Source organism: Dermacentor albipictus, chromosome 1, assembly GCF_038994185.2.
Source record: "Dermacentor albipictus isolate Rhodes 1998 colony chromosome 1, USDA_Dalb.pri_finalv2, whole genome shotgun sequence".
NCBI lineage: Eukaryota > Metazoa > Arthropoda > Arachnida > Ixodida > Ixodidae > Dermacentor > Dermacentor albipictus.
The window spans coordinates 247345611-247372825 of record NC_091821.1 but is presented as its reverse complement, the minus strand read 5'-3'; the positions used below and the strand labels follow the sequence as shown (position 1 = coordinate 247372825).

General features: G+C 47.4%; 1 long non-coding RNA gene across 1 annotated transcript in view; it reads left to right on the top strand.

Moving 5' to 3' along the window:
- The first annotated feature begins 4689 nt into the window (after positions 1-4689).
- The window catches only part of LOC139054321 (uncharacterized), a 34768-nt gene continuing 12242 nt past the window's right edge, over positions 4690-27215 (top strand). The window contains exons 1-2 of the long non-coding RNA XR_011511138.1: positions 4690-4927; positions 6413-6561. This is a non-coding gene — a long non-coding RNA (uncharacterized lncRNA). The remainder of the gene's footprint in view (positions 4928-6412; positions 6562-27215) is intronic.

Below are 27215 nucleotides of genomic sequence, written 5' to 3'. Positions count from 1 at the left end.
ACGACGGCTTGACGACAACGAGATGACATTACTGAAGTGATGACCATGTTAAAACGATTGCACGACGACGACGGCATCAGGATGAGCGTGGGACGACAATGGCGCGACGACGACGACATTACGAGAGGAAGATATCGCGAGGCTGGATGGACGGCAATGGTATGACCACGACGGCATCGCGATCTGGAGCACATATCTCGCGGCACAAGCAGGTAGACAACTCGGGTCACTGGGTTGGCCTAAGAGGCCAGATTAATAGATAGCCTCAAAACGGCTGAAGCACACATGCAAAGAATGCTATTTACATTAAAATCCTTCGTGGATTTATGCAAATCTGAGCAACCGATACACCAAAGATAGCCAAGCTGTGTCAGCGAGTCCTCGCTCCTTTCGGAAGTATATAGTAAGGTTGTGCTTGCCGGCTGTTCTTAGACTATTAGATCCATCACCGACGCCGCATCATACGGCCGCTTCGGGGGCTCTCACGCTAGCTGCGTTGCTGGACCGAGCTGTCAGCTTTCAGCGCCGCAGCCGTACAAATTCTTGGCTGAGCTGAAACGTGCAGCCGATAGAAGGCGATGGCATAAACACCGGCTAAAAAAATCGCGCAGCGAAGTTATCTGTTCGCATACGCAAGGTAACCTTTATAATTATTAAGAATTACGGTTCAAATAGAAAAATTCAGAACTTCGAGGCAGGTTACTTTGCTGGCTGCCTTTATTACGTCATACCGGGCACTCCTCCACATGCCACCGTCGGCTTGATTTCACCGGTGACGCACGAAAACCGAAGTGGAAGTCACCGTAGCAGCGTCGCTGTGGAAAGCTGTCGAGCTACGGGGACTGTCGAGCTACGGGGACAAGTTGCTCTTTCCACGCCAGGTTTATGCACCGCCTCTGTTATTCACTAGGTCCTCCAGCACTGCCCGCAACTCTTCTTCGACGGCTGCTCTTACAATCCCTATCACCAAGTCGATGAGTTGTTGCAGCCGCACGCGGTTGACGGCAGTACGGTCTGGACGCGCGCGGCAAGGCTCCCCTCCGGTCGGTCCTGGTTCAGGCTGAGATGTGCCCTGCCAGTTTGCTTGCGGTGCAGTGCCGTCGGCTGCGTCAAAATCTTGGCTACAGATGGCACGCGGCTTTCCCGGCATTCCCACTGGTTCATCGTAGTCGATGCAACAGGCGCCGTTCATTCCTCCGGCGGCATCTCCGTGTTCTTCGGCTTGAGACCGAGATGGCTGCTTGGTGTCTTCGGGCTCCTTTTCGCTGACCTCAGCGGGACCATTTTTTCGCCCAGGGTTGGTCTGCAAGTTTCCCGGCTGTGTACTTGTTTCTCCGTTGAGACGGCATACTTCGGCTGTGATGGCTCCTGATGTGGCTGTTCCAGTTTTCTCCCTTCCACGTTCGGTTGGCTCCTGCAGTTGTCCAGATGTTACTTCGTCCCGATGTTGACTGTGCTGCTTGTCCATGTCTTCTCGGAGGGCGATAGCCGCGAGGTGCCTGGAATCGTGTAGTGGAATAAAAGCAGTGTAGGCGGTCACGTCAGGAAACGATGCCGGCAGTGTTCAAAGGATCGTTTGGAGCTGAGGCGACGTGGCGTTCTCATGGAACGTGAGCTCCGACAATTTAGGATGATGATGATGGTGGCGGTGATTATTATTATTATTATTATTATTATTATTATTATTATGTTGATATAAAGAAAGGCAAGACAATTGCGCACTCGGCACGCGCTAACTCGTTGTCTATCTTTTTTTAGGGTGATGATGATGATGATAGGTCAATATTTGTGGCACATAACCAACGATAGGGAGCAGTCAAAGGCAGGGCGGCACGAAGGAATAGAAATTATTTGGATGTTATAAATTTGCACAAAATTTAATTCAGAATGGTGGTTCTCGTGACACGCGCTTGCTTGCGATTTCATCAGTTTCTTCTTCAATTTCGTGGCGCTGTGCTGGTAATCTCTGCGTCGATCGTCATCTTTTACTTCGATGTAACAGTACCGCTACACAATTGTGTTTTCGTTTATCTTTTAATTTCCGTGATATTCACTGTTCTGTGTTCCACAAACTCTTTTTATTTTGATACAAGCCTATATCGACGCCCAACTTAATTGAGATTAATTGTGATTCGGAGGAAGGAAACTGGGGAGAGGCCCTACCCCCTCCGCGCGCTAGGAGAAAAATGTGGAGGAAATGAAGTAGTAGGTTCTCCTTTCTTTTTGCTGTTTTTTTTATTTCTTCGCTGTAGCGGCCACGCCTTTCGGGTCACAATGGCGGCTTTGTTATTGCTCTGTGCGCTCACACGTGTTGCTCCGTAGGTTTCGTACCGTGGCAAAGGCGCCGTGCGTGCAGGTTTGCCTTGGTCTCCGTGTTTTGTTGCGCTGCGTTATCTGGACCGTGCTCTCTCGGGTGTTGCTGTGACCAGGTGGGTCAGGAGGAACTAAAGCTCGTGAAATGAACGCGCATGCAACGCTGTACGCTATGTACCACGCCACGGCAATGGCTACGGAAGAAGGAATATTCGAGGGAAATTTTGCCCTCTTTCGCGGAATCAGGCTAACGTGCTAACGATTGCTTAGTATTGCTGCGGAGCGCGCGGGTCCGAGCAGTACGGTTGCGCGCAGGGCGGTGTGGTTTCGCGAGAAATGTAAGCAAGAGAGGAGAGCTCGCCCGATAGGCGGAGCAACCCCATGAGCAACGCCAACTTCCGGCTTCACTTTAGCTTCACAAAGAGTGACCTCAGGGCCTCTCCTGAGTTCCCTTCCTCCGTGTACCCTATACACTCTTAAAACTAGGAAGGGTATCGCAGGAGTGAAGCGGCCGATTTACTCTTCAAAGCGTTGTTTTACTCTCGCAAAATGTCGAGTAGAGTGAAATGCATTGTTCACTCTGTCACCAAGGAGAGAGTGAAATGTGCTTTTCACTCTCCCCTTCAGAGGGAGAGTAGAATGCCCGTTCTACTCTTGCGGCAATAGAGAACAAAACGTGGCGTAATCTTCTGCTTCAACTGTAGGTGGCTGGCCCCGAACATCGCAATGTATCACTCATGCACGCTGAGCAAAGAAACATCGTTTTGCTTCTAAGAGAACAGGACGCCGCAGTTCAAAGATGCGCGCTGAGCAAAGAACACATCATTTTGCTTAACAGGCCGCCGCAGTTCAAAGGAACGCGTAGTGAGCGCTCTACTTTTTCACTCGGAGTTGCTCTACCGCGCGCGCGCGCTCAAGATCGCGGAACAACACAGCACCGGAGAAAGGTGATCCGTCCAGCGAGCAGCCAGAGCAGCAACGAAGGCCATCCAAGCGATATCGTGGGTCAGCCATCTCGCGTCGCCGCGAAAACAGGACACTCGTTCGTCATGCCTTGGATATAACAACAAATCCTCCACGGTAAGTGAATTCTAACTTAGGTGCACATTCTCCGTATATGACATGCTATCGCCAGGAAGTCGTCGCTGCGCTTAGCCGACGCGATTGACAACGGACTAGGCATACGCGCTGTGTCTCTCGATGTCAATCGAAAAAGCCAGTCGTCGCGATAACTGCGTGTGATTTTATCACTTTGCCGTTATCCGTAAGAGCTTTGAAAATCGCGAATTCTGCCAGAACTACGGTATGTTCAATAACACGCCAGGCGAGAGGACGCTTAAAATGGTTTGTTCACCAGCCCGTGATTCCGAGCCTATGCGGAGCGTGATTAGCGTGCGTTTTGTGCGTTTGAATTTATTCACTTTGGCAGTCTACTGTGTACGGAACGCTGTTGAACTAAGGAATCACATAACAGAAGGCGTCATTTTGCTGGCAGCATGCTTTTGTTATAATTAAGCCGCGCGCTTGACGGTGTCTCGCCCAGGGGGAATCTGCGACGACTGAAACGTGCAGCACCAGTGCTAGTTAGAAACTTTGCCGCGGGCATTCAGCTGCATGCTGCAAGAGGTCAATTGGGCGCGTTTACTTGAACTTACTGAAAACGCATGAGGAATCCATGTTTTATGCTGAAAAAAGTATAAAACCCATATAAGCGATCTTGCGCGCGGCAGCTACAAGCGACGCGATGGAGATGGCTGTCACGTTCGCTCGTCGCCTACAAGTCGTACTCCGTGCGAGCGACGATTTTGAGCGACGCCTCCCCGGTGTTGCCGGTATGAGGGCTGCAATCACGCGTGACGCGTGCTTTATAGTAATTTACGTTGATGTATTTTACTATAAAAAGTAGCATAACATATTTCCGGAGGTATTGCAGTAGGTTCTTATCCTTGCACGTATAAAAATTGAATCAAGTAAACCCCATGCAAGCGATTTCTCGCGCGACAGCGACAAGCGACGCGATGGAGATCGCGTTCGCTCGTCGCCCACAAGTACAGTGGCTAGAATAGCCACTGTACAACAAGTCAAGCTGCAAGCGAGCTCGCGCGAGCGACCGCTTCGCGCGACGGCTTTCCAGTGTTGCCGGTATTAGAGGACCGAGTTAGCGCCAAACCTGGTGTGGCACTTGCTACAATAATTTAAATTGATTTGTTTGGCCGTACAAAGCAACATAATGTATTTATGAAGGTCTTGCAGTACGTTTTTTTTTTGTTTACATATCAAAATTCGGTAGTTCGCTCGATCCGTCGGCGACGCGCGGCGCGGCCGACGCTGCAAAACGCTGACCGCTTTCCGCCACGAGACGGTCATTTGCGGAATCGCCAGCTGCGAGGGAGAAAATCTGGGGGCGTTTGCGCCCTAAGTTTCTCCCTTTGCCTAGGTACCACGGAGGAGAAGTTTCTTTGCTCGTTTTGTATGCGTTTGTCCCTAGGCGAGCCGGCATTCTGCCATGTGTCGGCTGGCGATTCCTTCACGTCGATGTCTGTGTTCTTGACGAAGCCGTGCGTGCCGTGCGTCGTCCACAAGTTCTCCTCCTGCGTCTCCGTGGATGTTGCTGGTAGGTTTGTTACACTTTTTGTCGCAACGGTAACATGCGGAACGTGCGACGGGATCAGTGAATCATTGATCAGTGAACCTGTGATATCGAAGATCAATCGGACAACTTTAATGCCATAGCATTTCGCCGTGTCCATCATGCGTTGGTTGTCAGTGCATACTGTACCCTTCAAGAGATTCGCGTGAACATGCATGTCTGCATGTTGAAGCATATTTAGCACCCTGTAGCTAGGAAAAGCGAAAGTCGTTATGCAATTTATGGTCGTAGACCACTCTAAAAGGTGATGGCGGCCGCAGTGTTCTGACTGGTGTTATAGAAGTGGCGGGGTGCTTTTTTCGTCCCGACGATATAATGGATTTTCACCAGTACTGCGATAGGACGGTATACGTCACCGGCAAACGGAGCCCTCACGAGAGCACCTGAGCTTACAATGACGATCTGTCTAAATGTACGTCCGATCCTGGCCACGGCGGCCGCATTTCGATGGGGGCGAAATGCGAAAACACCCGTGTGCTTAGATTTAGGTGCACGTTAAAGAACCCCAGGTGGTCAAAATTTCCGGAGTCCTCCACTACGGCGTGCCTCATAATCAGAAAGTGGTTTTGGCACGTAAAACCCCGATTATTATTATCCGACTTGCCTGCTTTGCTTCCGTTTCGCTAGCTCTGCGGCTCCCGCTTCCCGATTTATTGCACATGGTTTTGCTGAAGAACCTTTATTTATATCAAAGGGGACCATTCAAATATTCCATTTAAAAGTCAGAGAGCAGCGTACAAAAACCGTTGCACGAGCGAAGGTACTGCTCCAGGAGAGCATGCCTGGTCTACAGTATGGCCCCTACTCCTCGCCCGGGAAGAGACACAAGACATCTTTAATGAGACGAAAGATGGCTCATTAAATCAATAATCCGCCATCACCAACTCGGCACGAGCGCCGCACGGGCGAGAAAGTCTTTCCGACGTACACCCACTTTAGCAGTACATTTCAACTCGACATAGGTCACAGATTTCCAGAAGCACAGGCTGGTACACTTGGCTCACTGTAGCCCAGTACTGCCCGGTACTGCCATTTTTATGAGACACCTGCTGCTGCTATCCCTTGCCACAACTGCGCGTTCACTTCCTTAACAGTGCCAGGACTGATGCTTGGCATCAGTAGCATTCGTGACAGAAAATGCTTGCTCTTTGGCAACTGATGACCCAATTAATTTGCTACTTTCTTCTGAAATTTGTGCTCATAAGTGCTGCTCTTGTTGTCACTGTCAAACTGATCTCCTTTGTGTGATCCCTTGTACTTTTTCTGTACTCTTCTCCCTGCACATGCTTGATCACTTTTTGTTGCTCTTCCCTGTCGCCATTCCTCTACAGTGGCACTGTCTTTTGCTATATGTGCCTGGCTGTCTATTGCTTATGCCGCATGTTCACTGTAATGATTTCCTTTGCCAGATACGTGAATTATTAATTGCCAAAAAACTTTTATCTGCAGGGTCTCCTGGAAATTCATCCACAGCTGGAAACCAATATTGTGCTTCATCCCAGACCACAGCTTATCTCCACATCAAAGCCTTTACATCTCCAGTCTCACTCACGTTCGCTCTGAACAGAAAAAAAAGAACAGTTGCTGCACTTCACAAGGCAAGAATCCGTCTCATCATTTTCTCCTGCTGGGGGGGGGGGGGGGGGGTATTCTGTAAGAGTACACCTAGTGGGCTGTCCATTTCGGCCACTGCTGATTGGATTCAGCTGTGAGAGGAGGAGACCAGCAGCCCTAGCCAATCAGTAGCGGCCAAAATGGACAGTCCACTAGGTCGGCTCTTACGGAATACTCCTCCCCACCCCCCTGCTCACCACATTTTGCCTGCTGGGTTTCTCTTGTCATGTATGACTTTGCACATACTTTTCGTTCATGTTCTCCTTTCTGCTTTGTCACTACACCTAAGCTTTTTTTGTCGTTGTTCAAGCAATAGCTCTTCATTGCCATTGCTATTTTCTCGGCCTTCACGTATTCTATTGCAGTCACTAGCGTCATACTTACTAATCAGTGTGGAAATAACGGAAGACACACAGAAGGGCACAGGACGAGGGCTTTCTAATAACTGAAATTTATTGAACACTAGCATCAAATGTCTCTTAGCTTTGGTTGCTCCATATAACTTGCTAAAAATGCAATAGAAATTTTTATCATAGGGCATTCAATCTTGGAGCATATTTAAATTATAGCTATTTGCTTTGTGATGAAATATTGCTTTGGTAAAAAACAACTAATTAACTTGGCAAGTTGTTTCCAAAGACTGCATCCTTTGCATGTCCAAATGTCCACACCTTCCAAGTTCCTAAAGAACTTCACAGCTTCAAAGGCTTTTGCTTCATAATTTTGCAGCTTAATTTGGCATTTTATCCCCATTGTTCATCTCGTTAATGTGGCTGTTGTGTGACAGTACCGAGCTTATGACTTAGACCTTAGCATGAAGCAATGCTTAAAAACTGTTGTGCTCTTACACGCTTTATCAAATCACTGCTTTCTTTTAATGTTACTGGTGCTGTGGCTTTGGTGTTGGCTGCGAAACCCAAGGCCGTGGGATCAAATCCAAGCCCCTGCGGCCACATTTCGATCGGGGCAAAATGCAAAAAATGCTGTGCGCCATGTATTGGGTGCACGTTAAACCCAGGTGCTCAGAATTAATCCAGAGTTTCTCACTATTGCATCCCTCATCATCATTTAGTGATTTTGGCATGTAAAACCACTGAGCTTAATTTTTAAGTACTGTCTTTGCCCAGTACAAATCTAGATTTTGAACGTCACTGCAAATGTAACCAATACACAAATTTAAATACTTTGTCATCTAAAGAAGAATGGGACACTATAAAATGCAATAATCACCATTATGTGCCTTGAAGCCAGAACAATATCGGCACGCTAGGAAGCACCATCGCTATTGCCTGTTGCTTGACGACTCCAATACACCTCCTCACGGTCAAACAGAACAGCTTTCACCTCCAACTTTTGTCCACTCTCCTTTGCCTGTTGTCTAATAATCTCGCCAAATTCTATGGTTGCTATCCTGCTCTCCAGCTGTGAATTGTGGTTGAACCACTTCAGACGTCTGTTGACTTGTTTATCTGACACAGTGAAGTAAAAGTGTAGTGCAGTGATGTTGCAGTGATACTCTTGCCAGAATAACCTACTTTTCATGAAACCAGTGTAGTAGTCAGAAGACTGGCATTTATGCCAGCTGCATTGCCAAGCTCCTGCACAAGAGCAGCACTTAGCATCTGAGCATTCGCATCATTCTGAGTATTCTTGCATATCATTTGTGCTCGTTAAACCTTGCTACAAGACATTAATTTTCAGCAGCCAAGCCTGACAGTTCTGGTAAATTTTTTGTGCTCTGAGCTGGTTTGATGCAATACTTTTAATGGAATTTCTTTATTGCTGTTTATTATGTCGTCAGTGACAGGATTTTTTTTTATGCAAGAGTTAAATGGTTCCTTCAGTGAAAAAGCCGGCAGCATCTGTAGCAGCAAAACGGTGCCTAATTTCCCGTTGACTGTGACACCATGTGAGCACACGAGGCGCGCTCATGACACTAGCTTGCACTTGCTGGCTCGTGTCTCAGCAGAGGAACGCGAGCAAAGGGGAACATCTGCTGCTGCGCTATTTCGCGAGGGGAGAGTGCATTGCTATGACAACACATCACCTTCCCTCTCGCAAGCCTGTGTTACCACCTGTTCCTTGTCTACTCAAGCTCTTGTGTGTGTTCTAACTGCGCCTCGGTAAGGCTAAATCAATATATGCCAAGCGTCTTAACGTGCCCGCTGGCCTGCGAGGAGTTCATATCTCGGCCTGCTCAGTGGCGTTCAGTTGGACATTAAAGTATTCACAACTCATAAGAAGTGCTTAGGTGTCCTCGGATTTTCTTCGTACTTAATGCACAAACTTTGAAGTCATTTTCCATGGCGAAATTAGTTAAATATCATCGTCCCTTGTCTGCTGTCCGTCCTTTGTGTGAGTCTTATACATCTTCGCAGCCACTCCTGTCATGCACAGTAATTTGTGTACTTGTGCTTGATTCTTCCATGGCATATGATTAATTAATGCATTTTATTTGCATGATCCAACTAAACATGATCTCAAAAAGCTTCACTTGACTGCTCACTTGTCCCTGTGGCTACATTGTGTGGATGTACTATCACCATCAAATGAAATGCAAACAGCACAGTGCATGCCTGTAGCATCACTGAATGTATAGTGCACACACTTCAATCATCACCCTCACAGGCATGTACATCTGGTTTCACAACACTGTGCAATGATGTTCTCCCTATACTGAGATATTTTTCTTTCTGTTTTGCTTCTTGTTTTCTTAGATTTTTGGTTTTTTTTTGCTTTGAAATAAAAGGAAAGCATAACAGAAAGAAAATTTGACTGCATTCAATGTGTTAGAAAATGTTCACTTCAATTTTTTTTTCTCACACTTGAATCAAAAGCAGTGTGGCAACACTGAGTCTTGATGAAATGAATTGGCAGCCTCGGAAACTGTTCCCACTGGTAATCGAAGCTGATCTTGAAGGCCATGCTTTGGTCTACTGCAAAAACTGGAACTGATTTCAGGAGCTGGGAAATACGTTATGGCCCTCATTCATTGTTTTGCTTTTGCATCTTGGCAGTTTGCTGCTGCTATTTATAGCACAAGTGAAGGAATTGTAGCACAAGTAACACTGACACCTGTGCTGCCCTTTTTCGTGCCAGAGTGTGTGAAGGAAGGCTGCTATCTGGTCTTGAAATCCATCGAAGCAGCCTTATTCCCAGACATCACACAGCCTTGCCAAAATGGCGGTTGGCATGAAGGGTCTAGAGGCAGCGACTTCAAATAGAATTTTCGACTTGTCGTACCAGAAATGGTTTTATTTCCAACAAACTTTGTTGGCTGTCCTCCAGGCGAAAAGCTGCAACATACAGCTTTAATGTGCCTGAAGGCCCTCGCATGGCAGCAGTAAGTCTCCTATCGGCAAACATATAACATACGAAACATTAATCTATTAGGATATACATTTACAATGTAGCAAAAGAAATGTGTGAAATCTAAAGAAACATTCATATTTTCAGATAATTATATAGTATTTATAAAATAAATTCTTAATGTGCAACAAAGCCAAGATGCATATTATATGTATTATATGTCCCAAAATATCACATTTCAAAAATAAGCACTACAGACAATATGTCTAGTATGTACACTTGCGCACAAAATATTACAGGGTGTGCGAGCGTGTGGCAAAACGACCCTTCTCCCCTTCTAGCTGTGCACCCATGGTATCGAGTTTGCACGCATGCGCATCCCTCCGAGATTGCAAGCGTGCATGTTTCTGCACTTCCTCCTTGTGCGCTGGCAATATCCGAATGTAGCCGTGAGGTGCCTCTCTTGCGATGGGCGCGAAACTATGTGAAGCCTGAGCTTGCGTGTGCCGCTGCGGCTGCTTTTTGTCGAGTCACGAGCGCCAACGCATATGGCCCGGTGGCAAACCCAACAAGTAATTTTTTTTTTGAGCTGCACCATTTCGTGTCCAATCTTTGTTGTTTCTTTTTATGAATGGGGCATTCTCCCACAGAAGAGCGTGTCAGAAAATGCCCCTATAGAAGGAGACAATGTCAACTCCCATTGAAGACCAGCAGTTAGGACACAGAGGCAGAGAAGCTGCCGGATGGATCTGGGACAGCGACGCTGGCCTGTACTTTCCTATCGTCTCCACTATCCATGGCAACCTGGTATGAAGAGCATGTGTTAGCCATTTATGCTTGAACTACTTTTTCCTGGAAACAGTTAACAAAATGTTTTGCATGGAACAAAGAAGGTATGTTCACCTGCACAAGTATTGGCTCATAGGGAAGGCTGGCACATAGGCTGGAGGGATCAAGGTCGGGCATGTTGATCTGGACTGCACTTTTAACTCGAAGTCTATGGCAGCCTGAAAGCAAGAGCGCTTATGCTAATTTTATGTTTGCCCTACGACATAGAATACACTGCCTACTTAAAGTACTCGGTAAAGCTGTTGAACAAGTCCATCTCAGGAGGAATTGTAGAAGCCCGGTAACCAGGGAAAGTTGGTATTATTTCACTGACTGACTGACTGAATAAACTTTATTGAAACCAGCAAGAGATGGTGACTGGGCCTAGGCCTCCCACGTGGGGACGTCGAGGTGTTGCCTCTTCACCGCCTCGCAGGCCTGCTGGGTCGCCCAGAGTTGGTTGTCAAGGTTGGGGCTACGCAGGGCAGCGTGCCATCTCGACGAGAGGGTCGTGGTGTTAGTGTCGGGGTATTGGTGCCTACAGTCCCAAAGCATGTGTGGAAGTGTGGCTGGCTGTGTCTTGCAGATATGGCACGTGGGATTGGAGTAAATGTCTGGGTAAATCTTGTTATAAAGTTGTAATGAGGGGTAAGTATTGGTTTGTAGCAGGCGGAAAGTTGTAGCCTGCGCTCGGGATAGTTTGTTGTGTGGGCCGGGGAAGGTTCTACGCTCTAAGTAGAAGGACTTCACAAGATCATTGTAGCGTGTCAGGCGATCCCTACCGGTGGGGGCAGCCTCCCCTTCTCCCGCGCGGTCAACTAGGCCTCGCGCTAGGGAGTGGGTAACCTCGTTGAGGTTGGGGAGGTGCGGGTGGACGGTGCCTGCATGAGCCGGGAACCAGACGAGTGTAACCTGATGGTCGGTTGAGCGGGGCTCTTGTTGCAAGATGCGCAAGGCTTGGTGTGAAATACGGCCGTTGATATAGTTGATAACGGCGGAGCGGGAGTCAGAGACGATGGTATGGCATGTTGGGTCTAGGGTGGCTAGCGCGATGGCCACTTCTTCAGCTTCCTCAGCGTGTGGGGTTACTAGGCTGATAGCATGTTGGAGAGACCCTTCACGCGTGGTGACGGCTGCAAAGCGGGTACTGTGGGGATATTCGGAAGCGTCGACGAAACTCGCACCGTCGTGGCGAGTAAGCGATTTGGTGAGAACCGTGGCACGTGCTGTGCGACGTGCGTGGTTGTATTTGGGGTGCATGTTTCTGGGGATAGGATCGGTGTGAATCCAAGCTCGTATGGTGGAGGGGATCTAGTGCTTATGGCCGTGTTGATGGTGGTAGGTGATGCCGTGCGAGGTGAGGATATGGCGACCCGTGGCTGTGAGAGTGAGTCTCTCCAGCTGAGAGCGACGTTGGGCCTCGATGAGCTCGTCCAGTGTGTTATGGACGCCTAGTTGAAGGAGGAGGTCAGTGCTGGTGCAACCGGGGAGGCCGAGGGCTTGTTTATAGACACCGCGTAGGAGGATGTTGAGCTTGGTTTGTTCAGCCTTGTACCAGTTTAGATACGCAGCAACGTAGGTGATGTGGCAAATTACGAAAGACTGGATTAACCGGAGCAGATTCTCCTCTTTCATACCCCCACGGCGGTTGGAGACCCGCTTCAAAAGTCTCATGGTGTTGGCTGTATTTCTCTTGATTTTGGCGAGGGCCATGCCATTCGCTCCGTTCGCCGCTATGAACAAGCCGAGCACACGGATATTGGTGACGAGGGGTATGGGGCTGCCATGCGTGAGATGAAGCGCAATGTCTTCGTAATGGCGTTTAGCGGTGGAGTATTTTGGACGGCGGCCACGGAGAGTAGGCCTGTAGAGAAGGAGTTCGGACTTTGCAGGGGAGCAGCGAAGCCCCGTGCCTTGGATATAGGTCTCGACTGTTTCAATGGCGGATTGTAGTGCCGTTTCTATTTCGCCGTCACTGCCTTTGTGGGCCCAGATGGTTATATCGTCAGCGTATATGGTGTGGGTGACACCGTCCACTTGCTGCAACTCCTTGGCAAGATCGATCATGACAAGATTAAAAAGCATTGGGGAGATAACGGAGCCCTGGGGGGTTCCCGCGCTGCCCAAAGTCTGGGCGTCGGAGCGGAGATCCCCCACCGAAAGGAAGGCCGTGCGATTAGAGAGAAAGTCTCTGACGTAATTATAAGCGCGCGCACCGATATTAAGGCGTGAGATGCGGTCAAGAATGGTGGAATGGGCTATGCTGTCAAATGCTTTTTCGAGGTCGAGGCCGAGTATAGCTTTAGTACTACGTGTTCTATCTTCTAGTATATGGTGCTTAAGTTGTAGCATGACGTCTTGGGTCGACAGGTGGGCCCGGAAACCAATGACAGAGTGAGGATACGCTGCAGTGTCTTCCAGATGGGTGTTGATTCGCGTGAGGAAGGCATGCTCCATAACCTTTCCCACGCATGAGGTTAGTGAGATGGGACGAAGATGATCGAGGCTAGAAGGTTTGCCAGGTGTGGGAATAAGGATGACCTTTGCTGTTTTCCAGGCCGGCGGAATGGCACCATTACGCCAGCAGTCATTGATATAATCTGTCAGGTGGGTGATGGTGGCATCATCCAGATTACGGAGGGCTTTGTTAGTGACCCCATCGGGCCCAGGGGCAGAACGGCTGTTTAATTTATGCAGGGTGGCTTGGATCTCAGCGACACTAAAGTCTTCGTCCAGTGGGGGGTTGGGGGCCGCGGTGTAGGAGCCGTGAGATTGCACTGGGCCCACGGGGAGATACTTGTTGGTGAGGTAGTCTAAGACTTGGGCGCGGCCCTGTTTCTTCCTTTCTGTATAGAGAAGTTTAGTGAGGCGATCCTGTTGGGAAGAGCGGGTGGCTTGACTATCGAGGAGGTGTTTGAGAAGCTTCCAAGAAGAGGGACAATGGATCTGTCCATCAGCAGTATTGCACAGTTCAGTCCACTGCTGACGGCTCAGAGTGAGGCAATGGGCTTCGATTTCCTTATTGAGGAGGGCTATTTTAGCGCGGAGGCGCCTGTTGAGACGTTGCCCTTTCCAGCGGGATAGGATGGATGTTTTAGCCACGAGGAGATGGGCCAATCTACTGTCCATGCGCTCGACGGGGGCATCGGTTGTAACGGTGCGCGTGGCTACATTGGTATCGGAGTGGAGATTTCGGGTCCATGCATCAATGTCCTCTATGCGTTACGCGTGCTGGTCAGCGGATCGATGCTTGCGAAATGCATCCCAGTCAACCCAAGTGAACTCACGGGGTTTGGCAGTAGCTGCAGCTATCCGAGGGATAAGTATGGCAATGATGGAATGGTCACTACTGAGATCATGTTGTGTGTTGCTCCATTGAGCGTTGGTGACGTTCTTGGTAAATGTCAGGTCGGGGGTCGTGTCGCGGGAAGTGGAGCTACCGAGGCGTGTGGGGAACGTGGGGTCTGTAATGAAAGTGAGGCCGAGGTCTTGGGAGTCTTTCCAAAGGTTTTGAGCCGCCGTCGTCGAGTAGCCATATCCCCATACGGTGTGGGGGAGATTGAAGTCTCCACCGATAACGAGGGGGTTGGTTCCAGCTACGTTAAGGGCCTTCTTGAAGAGGGTGAGAAAACGGCCTCGAACTTTGGCAGAGGGATGGCTGTACACGTTAAGGAGAAAAATACTTTCCTTACGTCTCCTGGTGGGGATAAGTTCAACGAGAAGGTGGTCGATGTTTCGGTCGTGGAGATTGTGTTCGATGGCGGTGATTCTCTTGTGGACGAAAGTGCAGAGGCGGCGAGAAGCAGGTATCGGGATGAAAGGTTGGTAACCTGGGAGGGTGACCGAATCGATATGGGTTTCCTGAATCATGATGACGTCCGGTTGCCGGGTGAGGGTACGAAGGTGTTGACGGATGACTGGCTGTTTGCGGAGATAGCCTCGGCAGTTCCACTGCCAGATAAGTGTATCTCTGTTAGTGTGGGCCATGATGGGGATTGGGGGATGCCGTCAGGGGCAGTGCGGGGGGTTTGGAGGGTAGGATGAGCGGGCACGGGGAGAGTTTGTACGTGGGTTTCAATGTTTGTGATGCGCTGTGCCAGTGCGAGAACGGCGTGTTGCATGGATTTGACTGCGTTCTGGAGTGCGGTCATCGTGCTTTGAAGTGAGACTAGCATGTCCTTAACCTCTGAGCGCACTTGGCTCGTGGCTCCCTCTTGGAGGGCCCGCTTTTTGGGGGCTGGTGTCAGTGGAGCGTCGTGGCTAGAGGAGTGGGACGCTTTGGTGGGTGGTGTAGTAGCAGGTGTCTTGGATTGTTTAAGATCGCGAACCTCTTGCGAGAGCTTGTGAATTAGGTCGCGCATAATGGCATTTTCTTTTTTGAGGTGAGCTATTTCTGCGTTATCATTGGTGCTCGTGGACTGTGGAGAAGGTGTGTTGCGACCCTCTCGCGAGGTGCCCTTAAGGGCTTCTGCGAAGCTCACCTTGTTAGTAGGAGACTTGGCGCGTGGGGTATAGGTAGATCTGGATCGGGAACGGCGCTGTCTCGAACGTGAAGGGGTCCGGGAACAATGTTGCCTCGAGCGTGATGGAGTCCGAGATCTGGAGCGGGGCTTGGAGTTCAAGGGCGGGAAGTCGCTTTCTTGAAGGGTGGCTTGCATTGCAGCTCGGCGTTCCCGAATGCGCTTGCGAATAACGTATGGTGTCTTGCAGCGAGCCGTACACGATTTGTCCGCTGTAAGATGAGGGCCGCCGCACAGTGAGCATTTGGGGTTACACGTGTGATCGGGAGGTGGGTTGCGGACTCCACAACCTCTGCAGATCTTGTTATTGGGAAAAGGGCAGACATCCATGCGGTGTCCGAGGCGGCCGCATTGGTAGCAAATTTCTATTTGCTTGCAGAATAACGAGCATGGGATTAAGGTAGCTCCGTAACAGACCAGATATGGCACGTCGGGGCCACTGAAGGCGACAACAACGGTGGTTGTTGTTCCAATGCATTTTGCGGCTAGTGCGAGGGGGTTGTGGGTATTGATGATATTGGCGTTGACTTGCTGTGGGTTATCGGAGAGGGGGATTCCGCGGATGACTCCCTTCGTGGTGTCCTCAGCGGCCGTCTCATACGCGTTAAGATCGTGCGTGACCCCATTGACTTGAATTGATTTTATGCAGACATACCGGTCGGCGTTCTGCAGACTTGGCGTACTTACAACGACAATGTTTTGTTGGGTGTTGGGGCACACCGTGTCTTGCCGAATATCTGCTGGGCTGAGCTGTGCGGCTTGGAGAACGGCTGTAGTCACGGTAGGACTACGAATTTTGGCAATGTTGAGGGCTCCCTTGGGGCGAATGATAATTTTGATTTGGTTGGAAGGTAGCGGAGGCATGCGTCCAGCCTTTAGAACTTGTGCCTTGACTGGTGGCCGGTCTTGGAACGAGAACGAGTGCTTGAGGTTTGGGTAGAGTCATTTTGGGGTGAAGAGTCGTCCCTCAGCTTCGCCGGTTGGCGAAGGCGAGTTGTTCGCCAGCCCGTCTCGGCGGCCACTTCGAGCTCCATGCTCGTTGCTGGGGCAGAGAAACTTGATCGGCGATACGGAGCTCGCTCGAGTGCGCGCCGCGCATCCGGTGCGCCCGGCGTGCACGCGCGGCGGCGGCGTGGGCGATTCACAAAAACGTTCGCAGCACAGGAAAATGTCCGTAGCACAGGGAAATCGAGTGTTCCACCTGAAAATGAGGCGTCTACGGAGTCCTGGTATCTTCACGGATCGACTGGTGTAAAAATTAGGCCACAATTCGCAAGAAAATGCTGCAAAATCATTTCACGAACACAGAGCCGACGCGAGCACGTCTACACTCCTCGGCGATCGCAGAGCCTCCCCTGATTTCACTGAGAGGGAAAATTAATTTGCACCCATTCTAATCTGAACTACTGGAGGCACCAGCACCTAAGCCAGAGAACCAGGGCTAGAGAGGCTAGCCAAGACTGCTTTCATCAAAACTCGTAGTAACATGATGGGAAGACGTCTGCCAGCCAATAACCGCTTCAACTAAAACTGTGCAGCATAATGTGGACAAAGCAAGACATAAAAGCTGTAGAGACAAGCCCACGATAACTATGCTCATCCCTGTAATGTTGTTTTCCTTTTTCGACGATGCATGGCACAGTTTTACTTCAAACTCGCGTTTACAAAATGGCCTCATACTATGTTTTATTGTGGAGTAACTGTTTATTCTATCACATAGTCAGCGAGATCATTACAACAGTCAAGTGAAATGTTTACCTCTGCAAGCAGCAACAAGCTTTCAGCACAAGCTTGCATGGGCTGTGAATATGCACAGAGTAAGTGTACGACATGGCTTGTTGTGTCAGGTGTACTGTCACATTGGCCAACTGTATGAGGAAGCTGGGAGGTTCGAAGCTTGAGAGTACTAGTTATAATAATGGGAAGAATGTCATATAGCAATAATTCATTACAATTGAACCTTGTTGTATGAAACAATTATAAATATAATTATTGCTTAAATAACAGGTGGTGAATCACCAAGAGAATTACATGTATATGAAACTTCATACGTCAAACTTGCTCAGACAGTAAATCGATATATTGAACTCCGCAGCATTGGACATTGGGACACATATTAAAGGCTTCACTGCAGTACACTGGCAGATCCTGGTGGCGCAAATAGGACCTACAAATTCTGCATGGGCTAAAGGGCAGAAAGCGCTGCTCTGAATGTATCTATGTAGTCAAAGCCTTGTTAACAAAGTGCTCGCACCTTCAAAATCCTTCGCTATGCAGGTCACTTTGTTTTAAAGGTTGCGCAGCTCACTGCTCACAATAGCTAAGCACTTTCAACAAAAGAAAATCTTTAACAAGAATTCAAGAGAGACTTAATGAAATAGACCGCTAATCTTTCTCTGCAAAATATCCTTGACAGCATGTTCTACTGTAGCCACGCTGTGCTCCATTGAGGTTCCCAGCTTGCTCTCCAAACAAATGCAGGAACCATGCAAAGCTAAGCCCCCGATTGTCTAGTGCCCCTAAGCCTCCCTTGCTACAAAATTTTTGGTCGCCTTCGTTGACATTTGCGGCCTATCCATGCATTCGTCAGCCGTTGGTCCGTTACAAGTAGCATATGAGGTGAGTGAATCCTGGGGCAGAGCAACAGAACTAGTAATATCAGCACGCTCTTCAAATACACTGCTGTTAGCGCTAGGGCACAGCTTACCCTGGTGACATCTTCGCGGGGCAGTGGCGGCACTGCTGCGGCATTCGTTTTATAAACATAAATAAGCCGCCAGGGACGCATAAGTTTCTTTGTTTTACAGGCAAATTAATTGTGGTCTTCATTGTAGAGCTGTTCGATTGTAATCTAGTGCTTATGCTGACGCTACTTGCTGCATGCAGCGGTTCGTTTTCCTCACGTGATAGTGTGTGACGCTGTTGTATCTCAGCTTTCGGACTTTAAAACCAGCAAGCATCTAAAATGTGCTGCATAATAGACAGTTTTAGTTTAGCGTACATCACTGCGCATGCGCAGAACGCTAAACGACCCATTGCATATAGCGTACACACACTATTTCTCAGATTTAGCATTAGCGTCTGTGTGGTTTGCGGAATTTGCGTGAAACATGGCGGCGGCCCCGGCTGCCAGCTTCAAATTGAATTTGGCGTTGCTTTTGTATATGGACTTCGTTCTTAGCAACTGACTGTGTAAATGGCTTTCGCTTAGTCTCAGGCTGCTACGATGACAGAGTATTATGGATAACCTTGTAGTGTTTTCGAGATCGCTTCTCGTTTCGAGTGAGTCGAAGCCTAACGAAAGAAACATCCGACATGTTAGCACCACCTATAGCTACAGTCGGGAGATAGCCACAATGAAGGCACATGGCCTCTGAGATCTGAACATCTCGCAGGCCAACTAAAACTAAAAAAAATGTGTGCTGATTAGCATACGCTATATATACTATGGCATACGCTACAGTTGCGTACGCTAAATTAAAGCTGTCTAATGTCAGACCCATAAGTTAGCTTCATCCCAATACAGTGGTGTTACGTATTCAACTATGCACTTAGCATTGTGATGAAGTATACCAACAGTGGGAAAGGGTCACAAACACTGGACATAGCAAGGTTACGCGGTCAAGCATACCATAGCGCTGAAGCATACTGAAAGTGGAAAAAGATAAAATTACATGCAGAGTATCCTGTCGGAGTTATCTAAATGATGCATAAGCATTTGCTACTGATCACCTACTGTTTTGTCATCATATGCTGCTGCGTTTCATATAATTGCGAGAAATGCCACGAAAAAATCATGAAATGGAGAAGCGCAGATGCAACACCAAAATGTTAAACCAAGACCAGCATGAGTATGAAGCAGAGGCCAGTAGTGGCACTGTTCACTCCTTTTATATCATGGTGCGTTTGGATGATGTTGCTGCTTCATGGAAGATGAGCACTGGCCAATGCGTGCTGTTCTACGTGACGTAATTGAACAGTGTCACGTTAGGTAGACGTCATACGTAGATGTGGTCAATGATGCTGCCTCCTCTCGATGCAAACCATTATCAACTGTACATCAGCGGCCGCTGCTTATGGCGCGGCTGCGCAGGCCCGATCTTACAATTCGCTCGCTCATGCCGGCCTTATCTTGAAAGCAATCATCTTACGTGACGGACAGGTTTCCTCATTGGGTAAGCATAGAATCCTTTACGCATGTGTCTCTTCCTTTGACTTTCCCACTCCAGCTGCTAATGTCACACACGCCACGTCGGGAAGGGGGGGGGAGGGGGGTGTTCAGAGTGTGTATATACATGACAGGCACAAGTAAGAGAGGAAAGGAGATGGGAGAAGCTTGTTTTCACCCCACTGCATCGAATGTGCACAATGCCCTCTGAAGCTCCCTGGCCGTTGTCACATTAGCCACCTGACAGCTGCAATTATCCGTGACTCCTTTCGGAAGCACTGAAGAAACTGCAGCGCTTACGTGCGAGGCGAGAGGGGACACAGATAGAACTGTAGAGAGAAGAGGGAGGAGAAGAGGCAGTTCCCGTATAAGATGGGGGAAGTGACATGAGAAGGCAAGGAAACTCCACTAACATACAACAGCGGTTGTGGGGTGCTTATGTTCAAGGCACAGTGCAATATGTTGCTGCTATTTCTGAAAAAATAAAGACCATGCAAATATGTCAAGCGGGCAACTCGCACAGGGTGTGCAGAAGCAGAGCCGCATTAATTAAAATGCACCGCAGCGTCCAGGAAACACTACAGAAGTGGTTGACCGTCAAATCAACACTTCTGTGCCTGCCGCATTAGCTCTGCTGCTATGGCATTGCGAGAGGTCATGGATTTGATCCCAATCGTGGGAGCCACATTTCGACGGGGGCGAAATAGAAAACCCATGTGCACTTAGATTTTGGGACACATTGAAGAACATCACGGTGTCAAAATTAATCTGGAGTCTGCCACTATGCCGTGCTTCATAATCTGAGTGTCGTTTTGGCACGTACAGCCCCATAATCCAATTCAAGTTTAATACTTCTGCCATAACGCGATGTGCCATATGAGGAAATCACAACACTCAACCCTCTCAGGGGTTATAAGATATGGCCCACTAAAATGCCTCATGCAAACACCTCTCCCTGTGTGTTCTGCCTATTACGCAGGCAAACAGCAGTGGTGCCCACAAGGTAACGTTTAACATCAATTCGCCAATCTCATGTTAGCCTAAACGTTGAAGAAATTAAGCTTTAGCCGTCAACACTGCTAATTATCATCAATCAGAGCATCCAGCATGGAAAGCTTCACTTACATCAATTCCCACAGGGTGTGGGATCTGCATAATTTTTCTCTTTTTCCTCATTTTTGTGTGCGTAGCATGAACAGGAAGATGTTCCAATGAGCTCAGTTTTGAAAATATACTATTATATGTGCAATCTCCGGTTACGGTAAAAGCACCGAGACCCTTAATAAGTGTACAGGCAGGGATTTAGAGCTATTTCCGGCAGGGTTGTGGTGATTTGGGTCCTTGCTTCGCCCATCTTGCAAGCTCCGTATACGAGACTGCAACACAGCCTTGCACATGTTCCCGACTATACATGCGCACATGTGCCGTCATCTGTCACAGTATGAGCACCGAGACATCTAATAACTCACCTGACACCCATTCAAAGCTGGTTCTGACGTTGCTGCAGTGATGGACCGCAATACATTACGGAAGCTCCAGTGCATAACACAACTGCATTGTGGTGAAGCTCAGTCTAGGGCATTGGCATTGAAACTTGTTTAAGCAATCACATTTCCTCAAGCCACAACCAGCATGCGTATTCGTGCTCTTAAACTGCACAAGGGCCATCCATATGCCGACGTGTCGGAATGTTAAGTCAGGTGTAGTTCCGACCAGAATGCACATAATGTTTGGTATGTCTAGAAAGTGTTCCTAAAGTCACCTCTGCCGCATTACAGTTGAGTTAAGCAAGGAAGCTTATGCAGTGTATTGCATTGAAGCATATTAAAAGCGAAAAATTGCAGTTTAATTGCTGTGGTGATTTAAGCCCCTTGTTTGGGGGGCCATGACCATGCCCCTCTGGAGGGCACAAAGGGGCGAGGAATCATGGTTGGAGAGCATGACACGAACCCTGGCGATGGAGAAACAGCTTTGATGACCTGCTCTACCGAAACTGCACTGCTTGTTCAGCAGGCGTTAATCAAGAAGCTAGAAAAATGAAACCTAGTAGTCCGGATATTTATTGACTACAGCAAGGCTTTTGACAATGCAACACAAGATTCTATTAACAGAGTTGACTGCCAACGGTGTACACGGAATGACACATTTTGTTGTATTCGTATCTGCTTGATTGCAGGCAATACATTGTCATTGGAAATAGTATTTCCTCCGACAGGACAATATTGTTAGGTGTCCCACAGGGCAGCATTTTAGGTCCCCTTCGACATTTACGTTAATGACATGATAGACATACGAGGGTTGATCCAGAAATAAGGTTCCCATCAGTTTTAGAAAAAGACAACATTGTTTATTCTCATAGAAATTTACATTATTGGAAAGATGAAACTTACATAATCGGCATCTTTTTCTACGCATTTTTGTATACAGTGCTCCAATTTCTGTATCCCAGTGTCATAGAAGTCTGCCGCCGACCCGTTGAGGAAGCATTTCACCTCTTCCAACTTCTTCATCGCTCCGGAAGCGTTGGCCACTCAAATGTTCCTTTAGCTTGGGGAACAAGTGATAATCACTAGGTGTGTACGGTGGGTGGGGCATGACAGTCGACCCAAAGTTTGTCAAAAGTTCCTGGGTTTGACAGGAGATGTCAGGTCAAGCGTTGTCGTGAAGCAGTGTTACACTGGCTGCCAGTCGTCCTCGCCGGCAGTTCTGGATAGCTTGCCTGAGTTTTCATAGTGTTGCACAATAGCTCTCCGAGTTCATTGTTGTCCCACGTTCCATTAAATCGATCAGCAGTACCCCCTTATGATCCCAAAAAACAGTGGCCATGACTTTGCCAGCAGAAGGAGCTTGAACTTCTTTGCGACTGGTGACTCTGGGTGACGCCACTCTTTGGATTTTTATTTCATATTAGGAGTGAAATGAAACACCCACTTTTTGTCTACCATAAAAATGGAGTCCAACAATCCTTCCTTCTTGACAATTTTGAAGAAACTGGCAAGCACAGTCAAGGCGTTTCTCCTCGTAGTCTGATGTCAATAGCTGCGGTATCCATTGAGCACAACACTTCTGATACCCCAATACTTTAGTCAAAGCTCTTTCCACTGTACCGTAAGAACTTCCAGGAATTTGAGCAATAAGTTCACGGATGTTGATCCTCCTCGATTGAAGCATTTTGCGTTGGGCCATCTTGATAACCACCTTCGAAACTGACGGTCTTCCACTCTGTTCTTCATCGTGGACTTTCTTTCAACCAGCACTAAACTCCCTGAACCACTTTCGGACGTGTTGAATGGACATGCACTTGTCGCCATACACCTCTATCAACTGATGATGAATATCCACGGGTGGAGTCACTTTGGCGGGATCAACAATGGGAACCTCCATGTCGGACGGCTGCTGAGCCAAGAATGAGCGGTGCAGCGAAGCAAAGCGCAGCTGGGGGGAATGGAGAATGGGGGAACAGCCGCGTGCACGAGTGTTGCCGGACTTCACCTCGCACCTTCCCGTGGGGCTGGAGCTCTTTGGGAACCTTATTGCTCGATGAACCCTCGCAGAAACCGAGGCAACAACCATTCTATATGTGGATGATACCAGCCTGTTTGTCTCTGGTCTGGAGGCTTGCAATGTCATTCCTAAAGCGAACGCGCTCCTTTCCACTTCATTGGGATGGTCCAGCCACAACAGCCTTAAAAATATTATTTCTTTCCAGAACAGTTGAAATTACAAATTTACCCAGCACTATTTGCGTCTCACATTAACTACTGCATGCGTGGGTGGGGCACCACCGTGAACACTAACACAAGCTTTTTCTTCAGAAACGTGCTCGTCGGAATTATTGCTAACATTCCATACCTCCACACAACATCACCACTTTTCAAACTGCCAGATGTGAATGGCCTTCCTTTACTGTATTCATATTTTTTCCTCTAACAAAGTCTCTTCACTTGTAAAATTACTGTCGGGACTACAGCCAGGATAGATGGCTCGTGCCAAAAAGGCTAACAATTTATCTAATGCAATCGCTAACCTGTAATGTTCCTTAACTTCTTAATAAGTATGAAAACCAAGGCATTATTAATGTTCATGTCTTTATCCGGAAACGCGAAATAATTTTTGGTCTAGAATCATTCATTACATGATGCCTGCACGCGGGAACAAATGTATGGATATCTGTCACTGGAAGTTACTAATGTGCTGTTCTTTCTCTCTCTCTCTCTCTCTCTCTCTCTCTATATATATATATATATATATATATATATATATATATACACACACACACGAACATGACATAACATGAACACAGTGTATATATGTATATATATATTGTACACACAGTGTTCATGTTAGTTTCGGTTGGGACATACAGTTGCACTGTCCACCCCTCTTTACTATTTTATAACTGTGCAATTACCATTGTTAAGCACGAGCTAATATAGTGTGTAGTATATCACTATATTGTCACGTGGTAGTGACGTTAAAGAACACAGCAGCAGTACTGTGAAAGACAAAACTAGCTTTTATTGGGCGAACCTGTGCACACAAAACAGGCTACACTTAAAGCACAATGATAGCAGCGAACACAGTCAGCAATCGTCGAAAATCTGATCAGCGGGTCCAGCGCGTCAGCTTTTATACAGTAGTCATCGAATGTTCCAGACTTGTTGGGGCTCGTGTGCCTTCCACAAAGTTCTACACCATTCGCGTCACGCGATGAAATCAGATAACACAAGGTTCGGCGACAACAGACAGCGGATAGAAGCATCGATAACTTTCCAGAAACTTCGGATACATGCAGGCGCGTGCCGCGCTGTGCGATAAGATTTGTTAGGCGGCGAAACGTGGTCGCCCGATAAATGTATGTATACACGTGTCAATATATAATATATAATTATATGCGTGCTTTATTTTCTTCTACACTGACTGCTGTGCTGTCAAGCACTTTCAAGCTGTTTGCAACAGCTTCTCGCTTGAAGGACCCCAACAAATTGTAATGACTTCTTAGAAATAAAGTTCTGATTATTAGTTGTCTCCGTGCTCATACTGTGACAGAAAACTGGAATGCATGTGTATAATGAAGGAATTCGTGCTGTGTCCCCTCACAGTGGCCCCTTTGCATTCGTGGTATACTTCACCGCAGTGTATGATGGCAAAGTTGACTTTAAGGAACCGAAATTTGCAACGCTTCTAGACTCGTAGATTTTTTCATCGGTGCGTCTAGCCATAGCCACTATGGCCTAGTCCCAGGGAGCCCAAACAGAGGAAACGGAGGTAGAAATTAACGATAAAGGTCATCTAAAATGACGCAGGAACTAGGCAGCCACCGTACCTGCGGTTAATAAAACATTCAAATTTTGACACTTCACGTGCCAAAGCCAAGATCTGATGAGGCACACTGTAGCGGTGAACTGCGGATTAATTTTCACCTCGCGGTATTCGTTAACGTGCATTCAACGTACGGTACACGGGCATTGCATTTTTACCTCGTCGAACTCCGTCGAAATGTGGCCTCCACGACCGAGATGTGATCCCACAACCTCACTTTCGCAGCGCAACGCCAAAACCACTAATACAACATGGTGGGTCTACAAGCCATCAGGCTCTGGTAATGCTGGACCTTGCTGTTAAAGAACTCCTTTAATCAACCACAAGACGTCGGCTGTAATCGCAAACCAGACCTATGACAGCACCAATGTTAAACTATTTGTTGTCACCAATATGAGTTAAGCACATTTGTTTTAGAACTACACTGTACTATTTCTGTGTCAGTGATTACAGGGGAGTCCTTGTGTATCGTGTTAGACATAAAAGGATTTAAAGAGATGCCTACAGAGACATTGCGAAAGTACGTAGCTGGTATTAGTAGATTGCACCAATGATTGGAACATCTTTTTGGAGCACATGGTATAAGCACATGTAATAAATAATGAACAGTGACACAATACATCCAGCGGTCAGATGCAAGTAGTACTGCTAAACATGACAACAGATCACTCTATTCACCACTGTCGGAGTGGCAAAGTTTAAAGTTCGTTTCCAAAAGCATTGCCTGCCTGGGTTACATGTCGTCATAACCTTCCTATGGTATGAATACGTAAAATTTATAGCAGGCCCATCCCAAAAATTTGGGGACGTCCAAAGCCAGTATATGAAAAAAATTCTTCTGTTTGATTCTACTCTAACCTTATAGTCCACCGATTTCAAGTGACTGACCCAGCCAGTAATGCAGGTGGCATGCAGCTCTTAACAAGTGGGGCGGCTGGAATAGGAATACTTTATTGCAGCACTGGTGGCCTGAATTCAAAGCCTTTTCATTAAGTAACAAAGCTCAAAAAGAACAGTGCCACAGTTATTTTTGTCTTACTGAGACTTGGCTAATACAGCCCACACCCACAGTGGGTGGTGTGTCAGCATGCAGTGGTGGCCTAGCCAGTTAAGGATTTGGACTAGGAAATAAGTAGTCGTGGTGCATTTTGGAGCAGAAAAATTGGTCCTTTTGCAATAGTTGGAGTAGTACAGCAGTAATGTGTAGCCATTTGGTGCAGCTCATTATTACTGCGCACTCAGTAAATGCTGCTCAACAGCAAAGGAAGACACCAAGGCCAACAGCCAGCAGCAGCCAATTAGTACCACATCAGTATGTTGCAAATACTTTCCTTTGAATAGGTAAGAAACCTTCATAAACAATTGAAAAATTCATGCAGAAACTCCTCTGGGACTTAAGTACGCTTAAGCATTGCACCACTTGCTCATCTCCACGCAGCCGAATGTCATTATCAACCCCTTTTCAAGGATACGGCAGCCTGTAATGGAAAATTTCAGAAAGACATCCCAGGGAAAGTAAAAGACGTCCAAACGAATGTTACTGAACTTCTTTCCAAAATGGAAGGAACCTCTGGCGTCACAAGGTAATTCACATGCTTAAGGATATCCAGGACAAACTGGAAAGCATAAAATCAGGACAATTGCAACACGAGTTTGGTGGTAGACGACCTAAGTAACAGATTGCGTCACAACAACCTTATCTTTAAAGCAATTATTGAGCAAGACTCAGAGATGTGGCAGGAAAAGGAAGGGCTTGTAACTGAGTTGGTTTTTAAATATTTAGGCATTGCAGCTGGTGAAATTGAACGTGCCCATAGAATAGGGCAGAAAATAGAAGGCCATACTTGGCTGATAATTGTGAAATTCCTAAACTTAAAAAAAAACACATACTGAAAAATGCATTTAAACTAAAAAAGGTTTGAATCATCTCGTGTGGATTGATAAGGATTTTTCAATGAGGAAGCAGTCCATTAGGAAGAAACTCCGAGATTTCGGACGTTCCAAACAAAAGCCCGCTGAAAGGTTCAAACTTCTGTTTGAGAAGCTTCTACTAGACAACACGATTTGTCTTTGACCATACCACTAATGAAGTAAGTGCCCTCCCGAAACGTCATGTCCTCGCAAAAACCCAGTGATGTAAAAATGAACGCTGTGATGCATACGTGTCAATTCTAGTGTCAAACTTCCGCAGCGTATTTCGTAAGCAAGATCACCTCCTGTTCTTATCTTGAATCCTGTTAGGTAGATGTTCTAGGCACCGAAACCTGGTTGTCATTCGATATTTTGGATCGTCCTCGTCTCGTCAGCCTTCATTATTTAGAAAACATAAAACTGAATCGAGAGGTGGCGGTGTGTTAATTGCAGTAAAATCTAGTTTGGAAGCTTGCGTTATTGAAACTAATTCCTGCCTCAAAATTTTAAGGGTTGCGCTCTGTCTGCCCACACATTCTACCTCTGTCATTGGAGTCTGCTATCGTCCACTTGATTCATC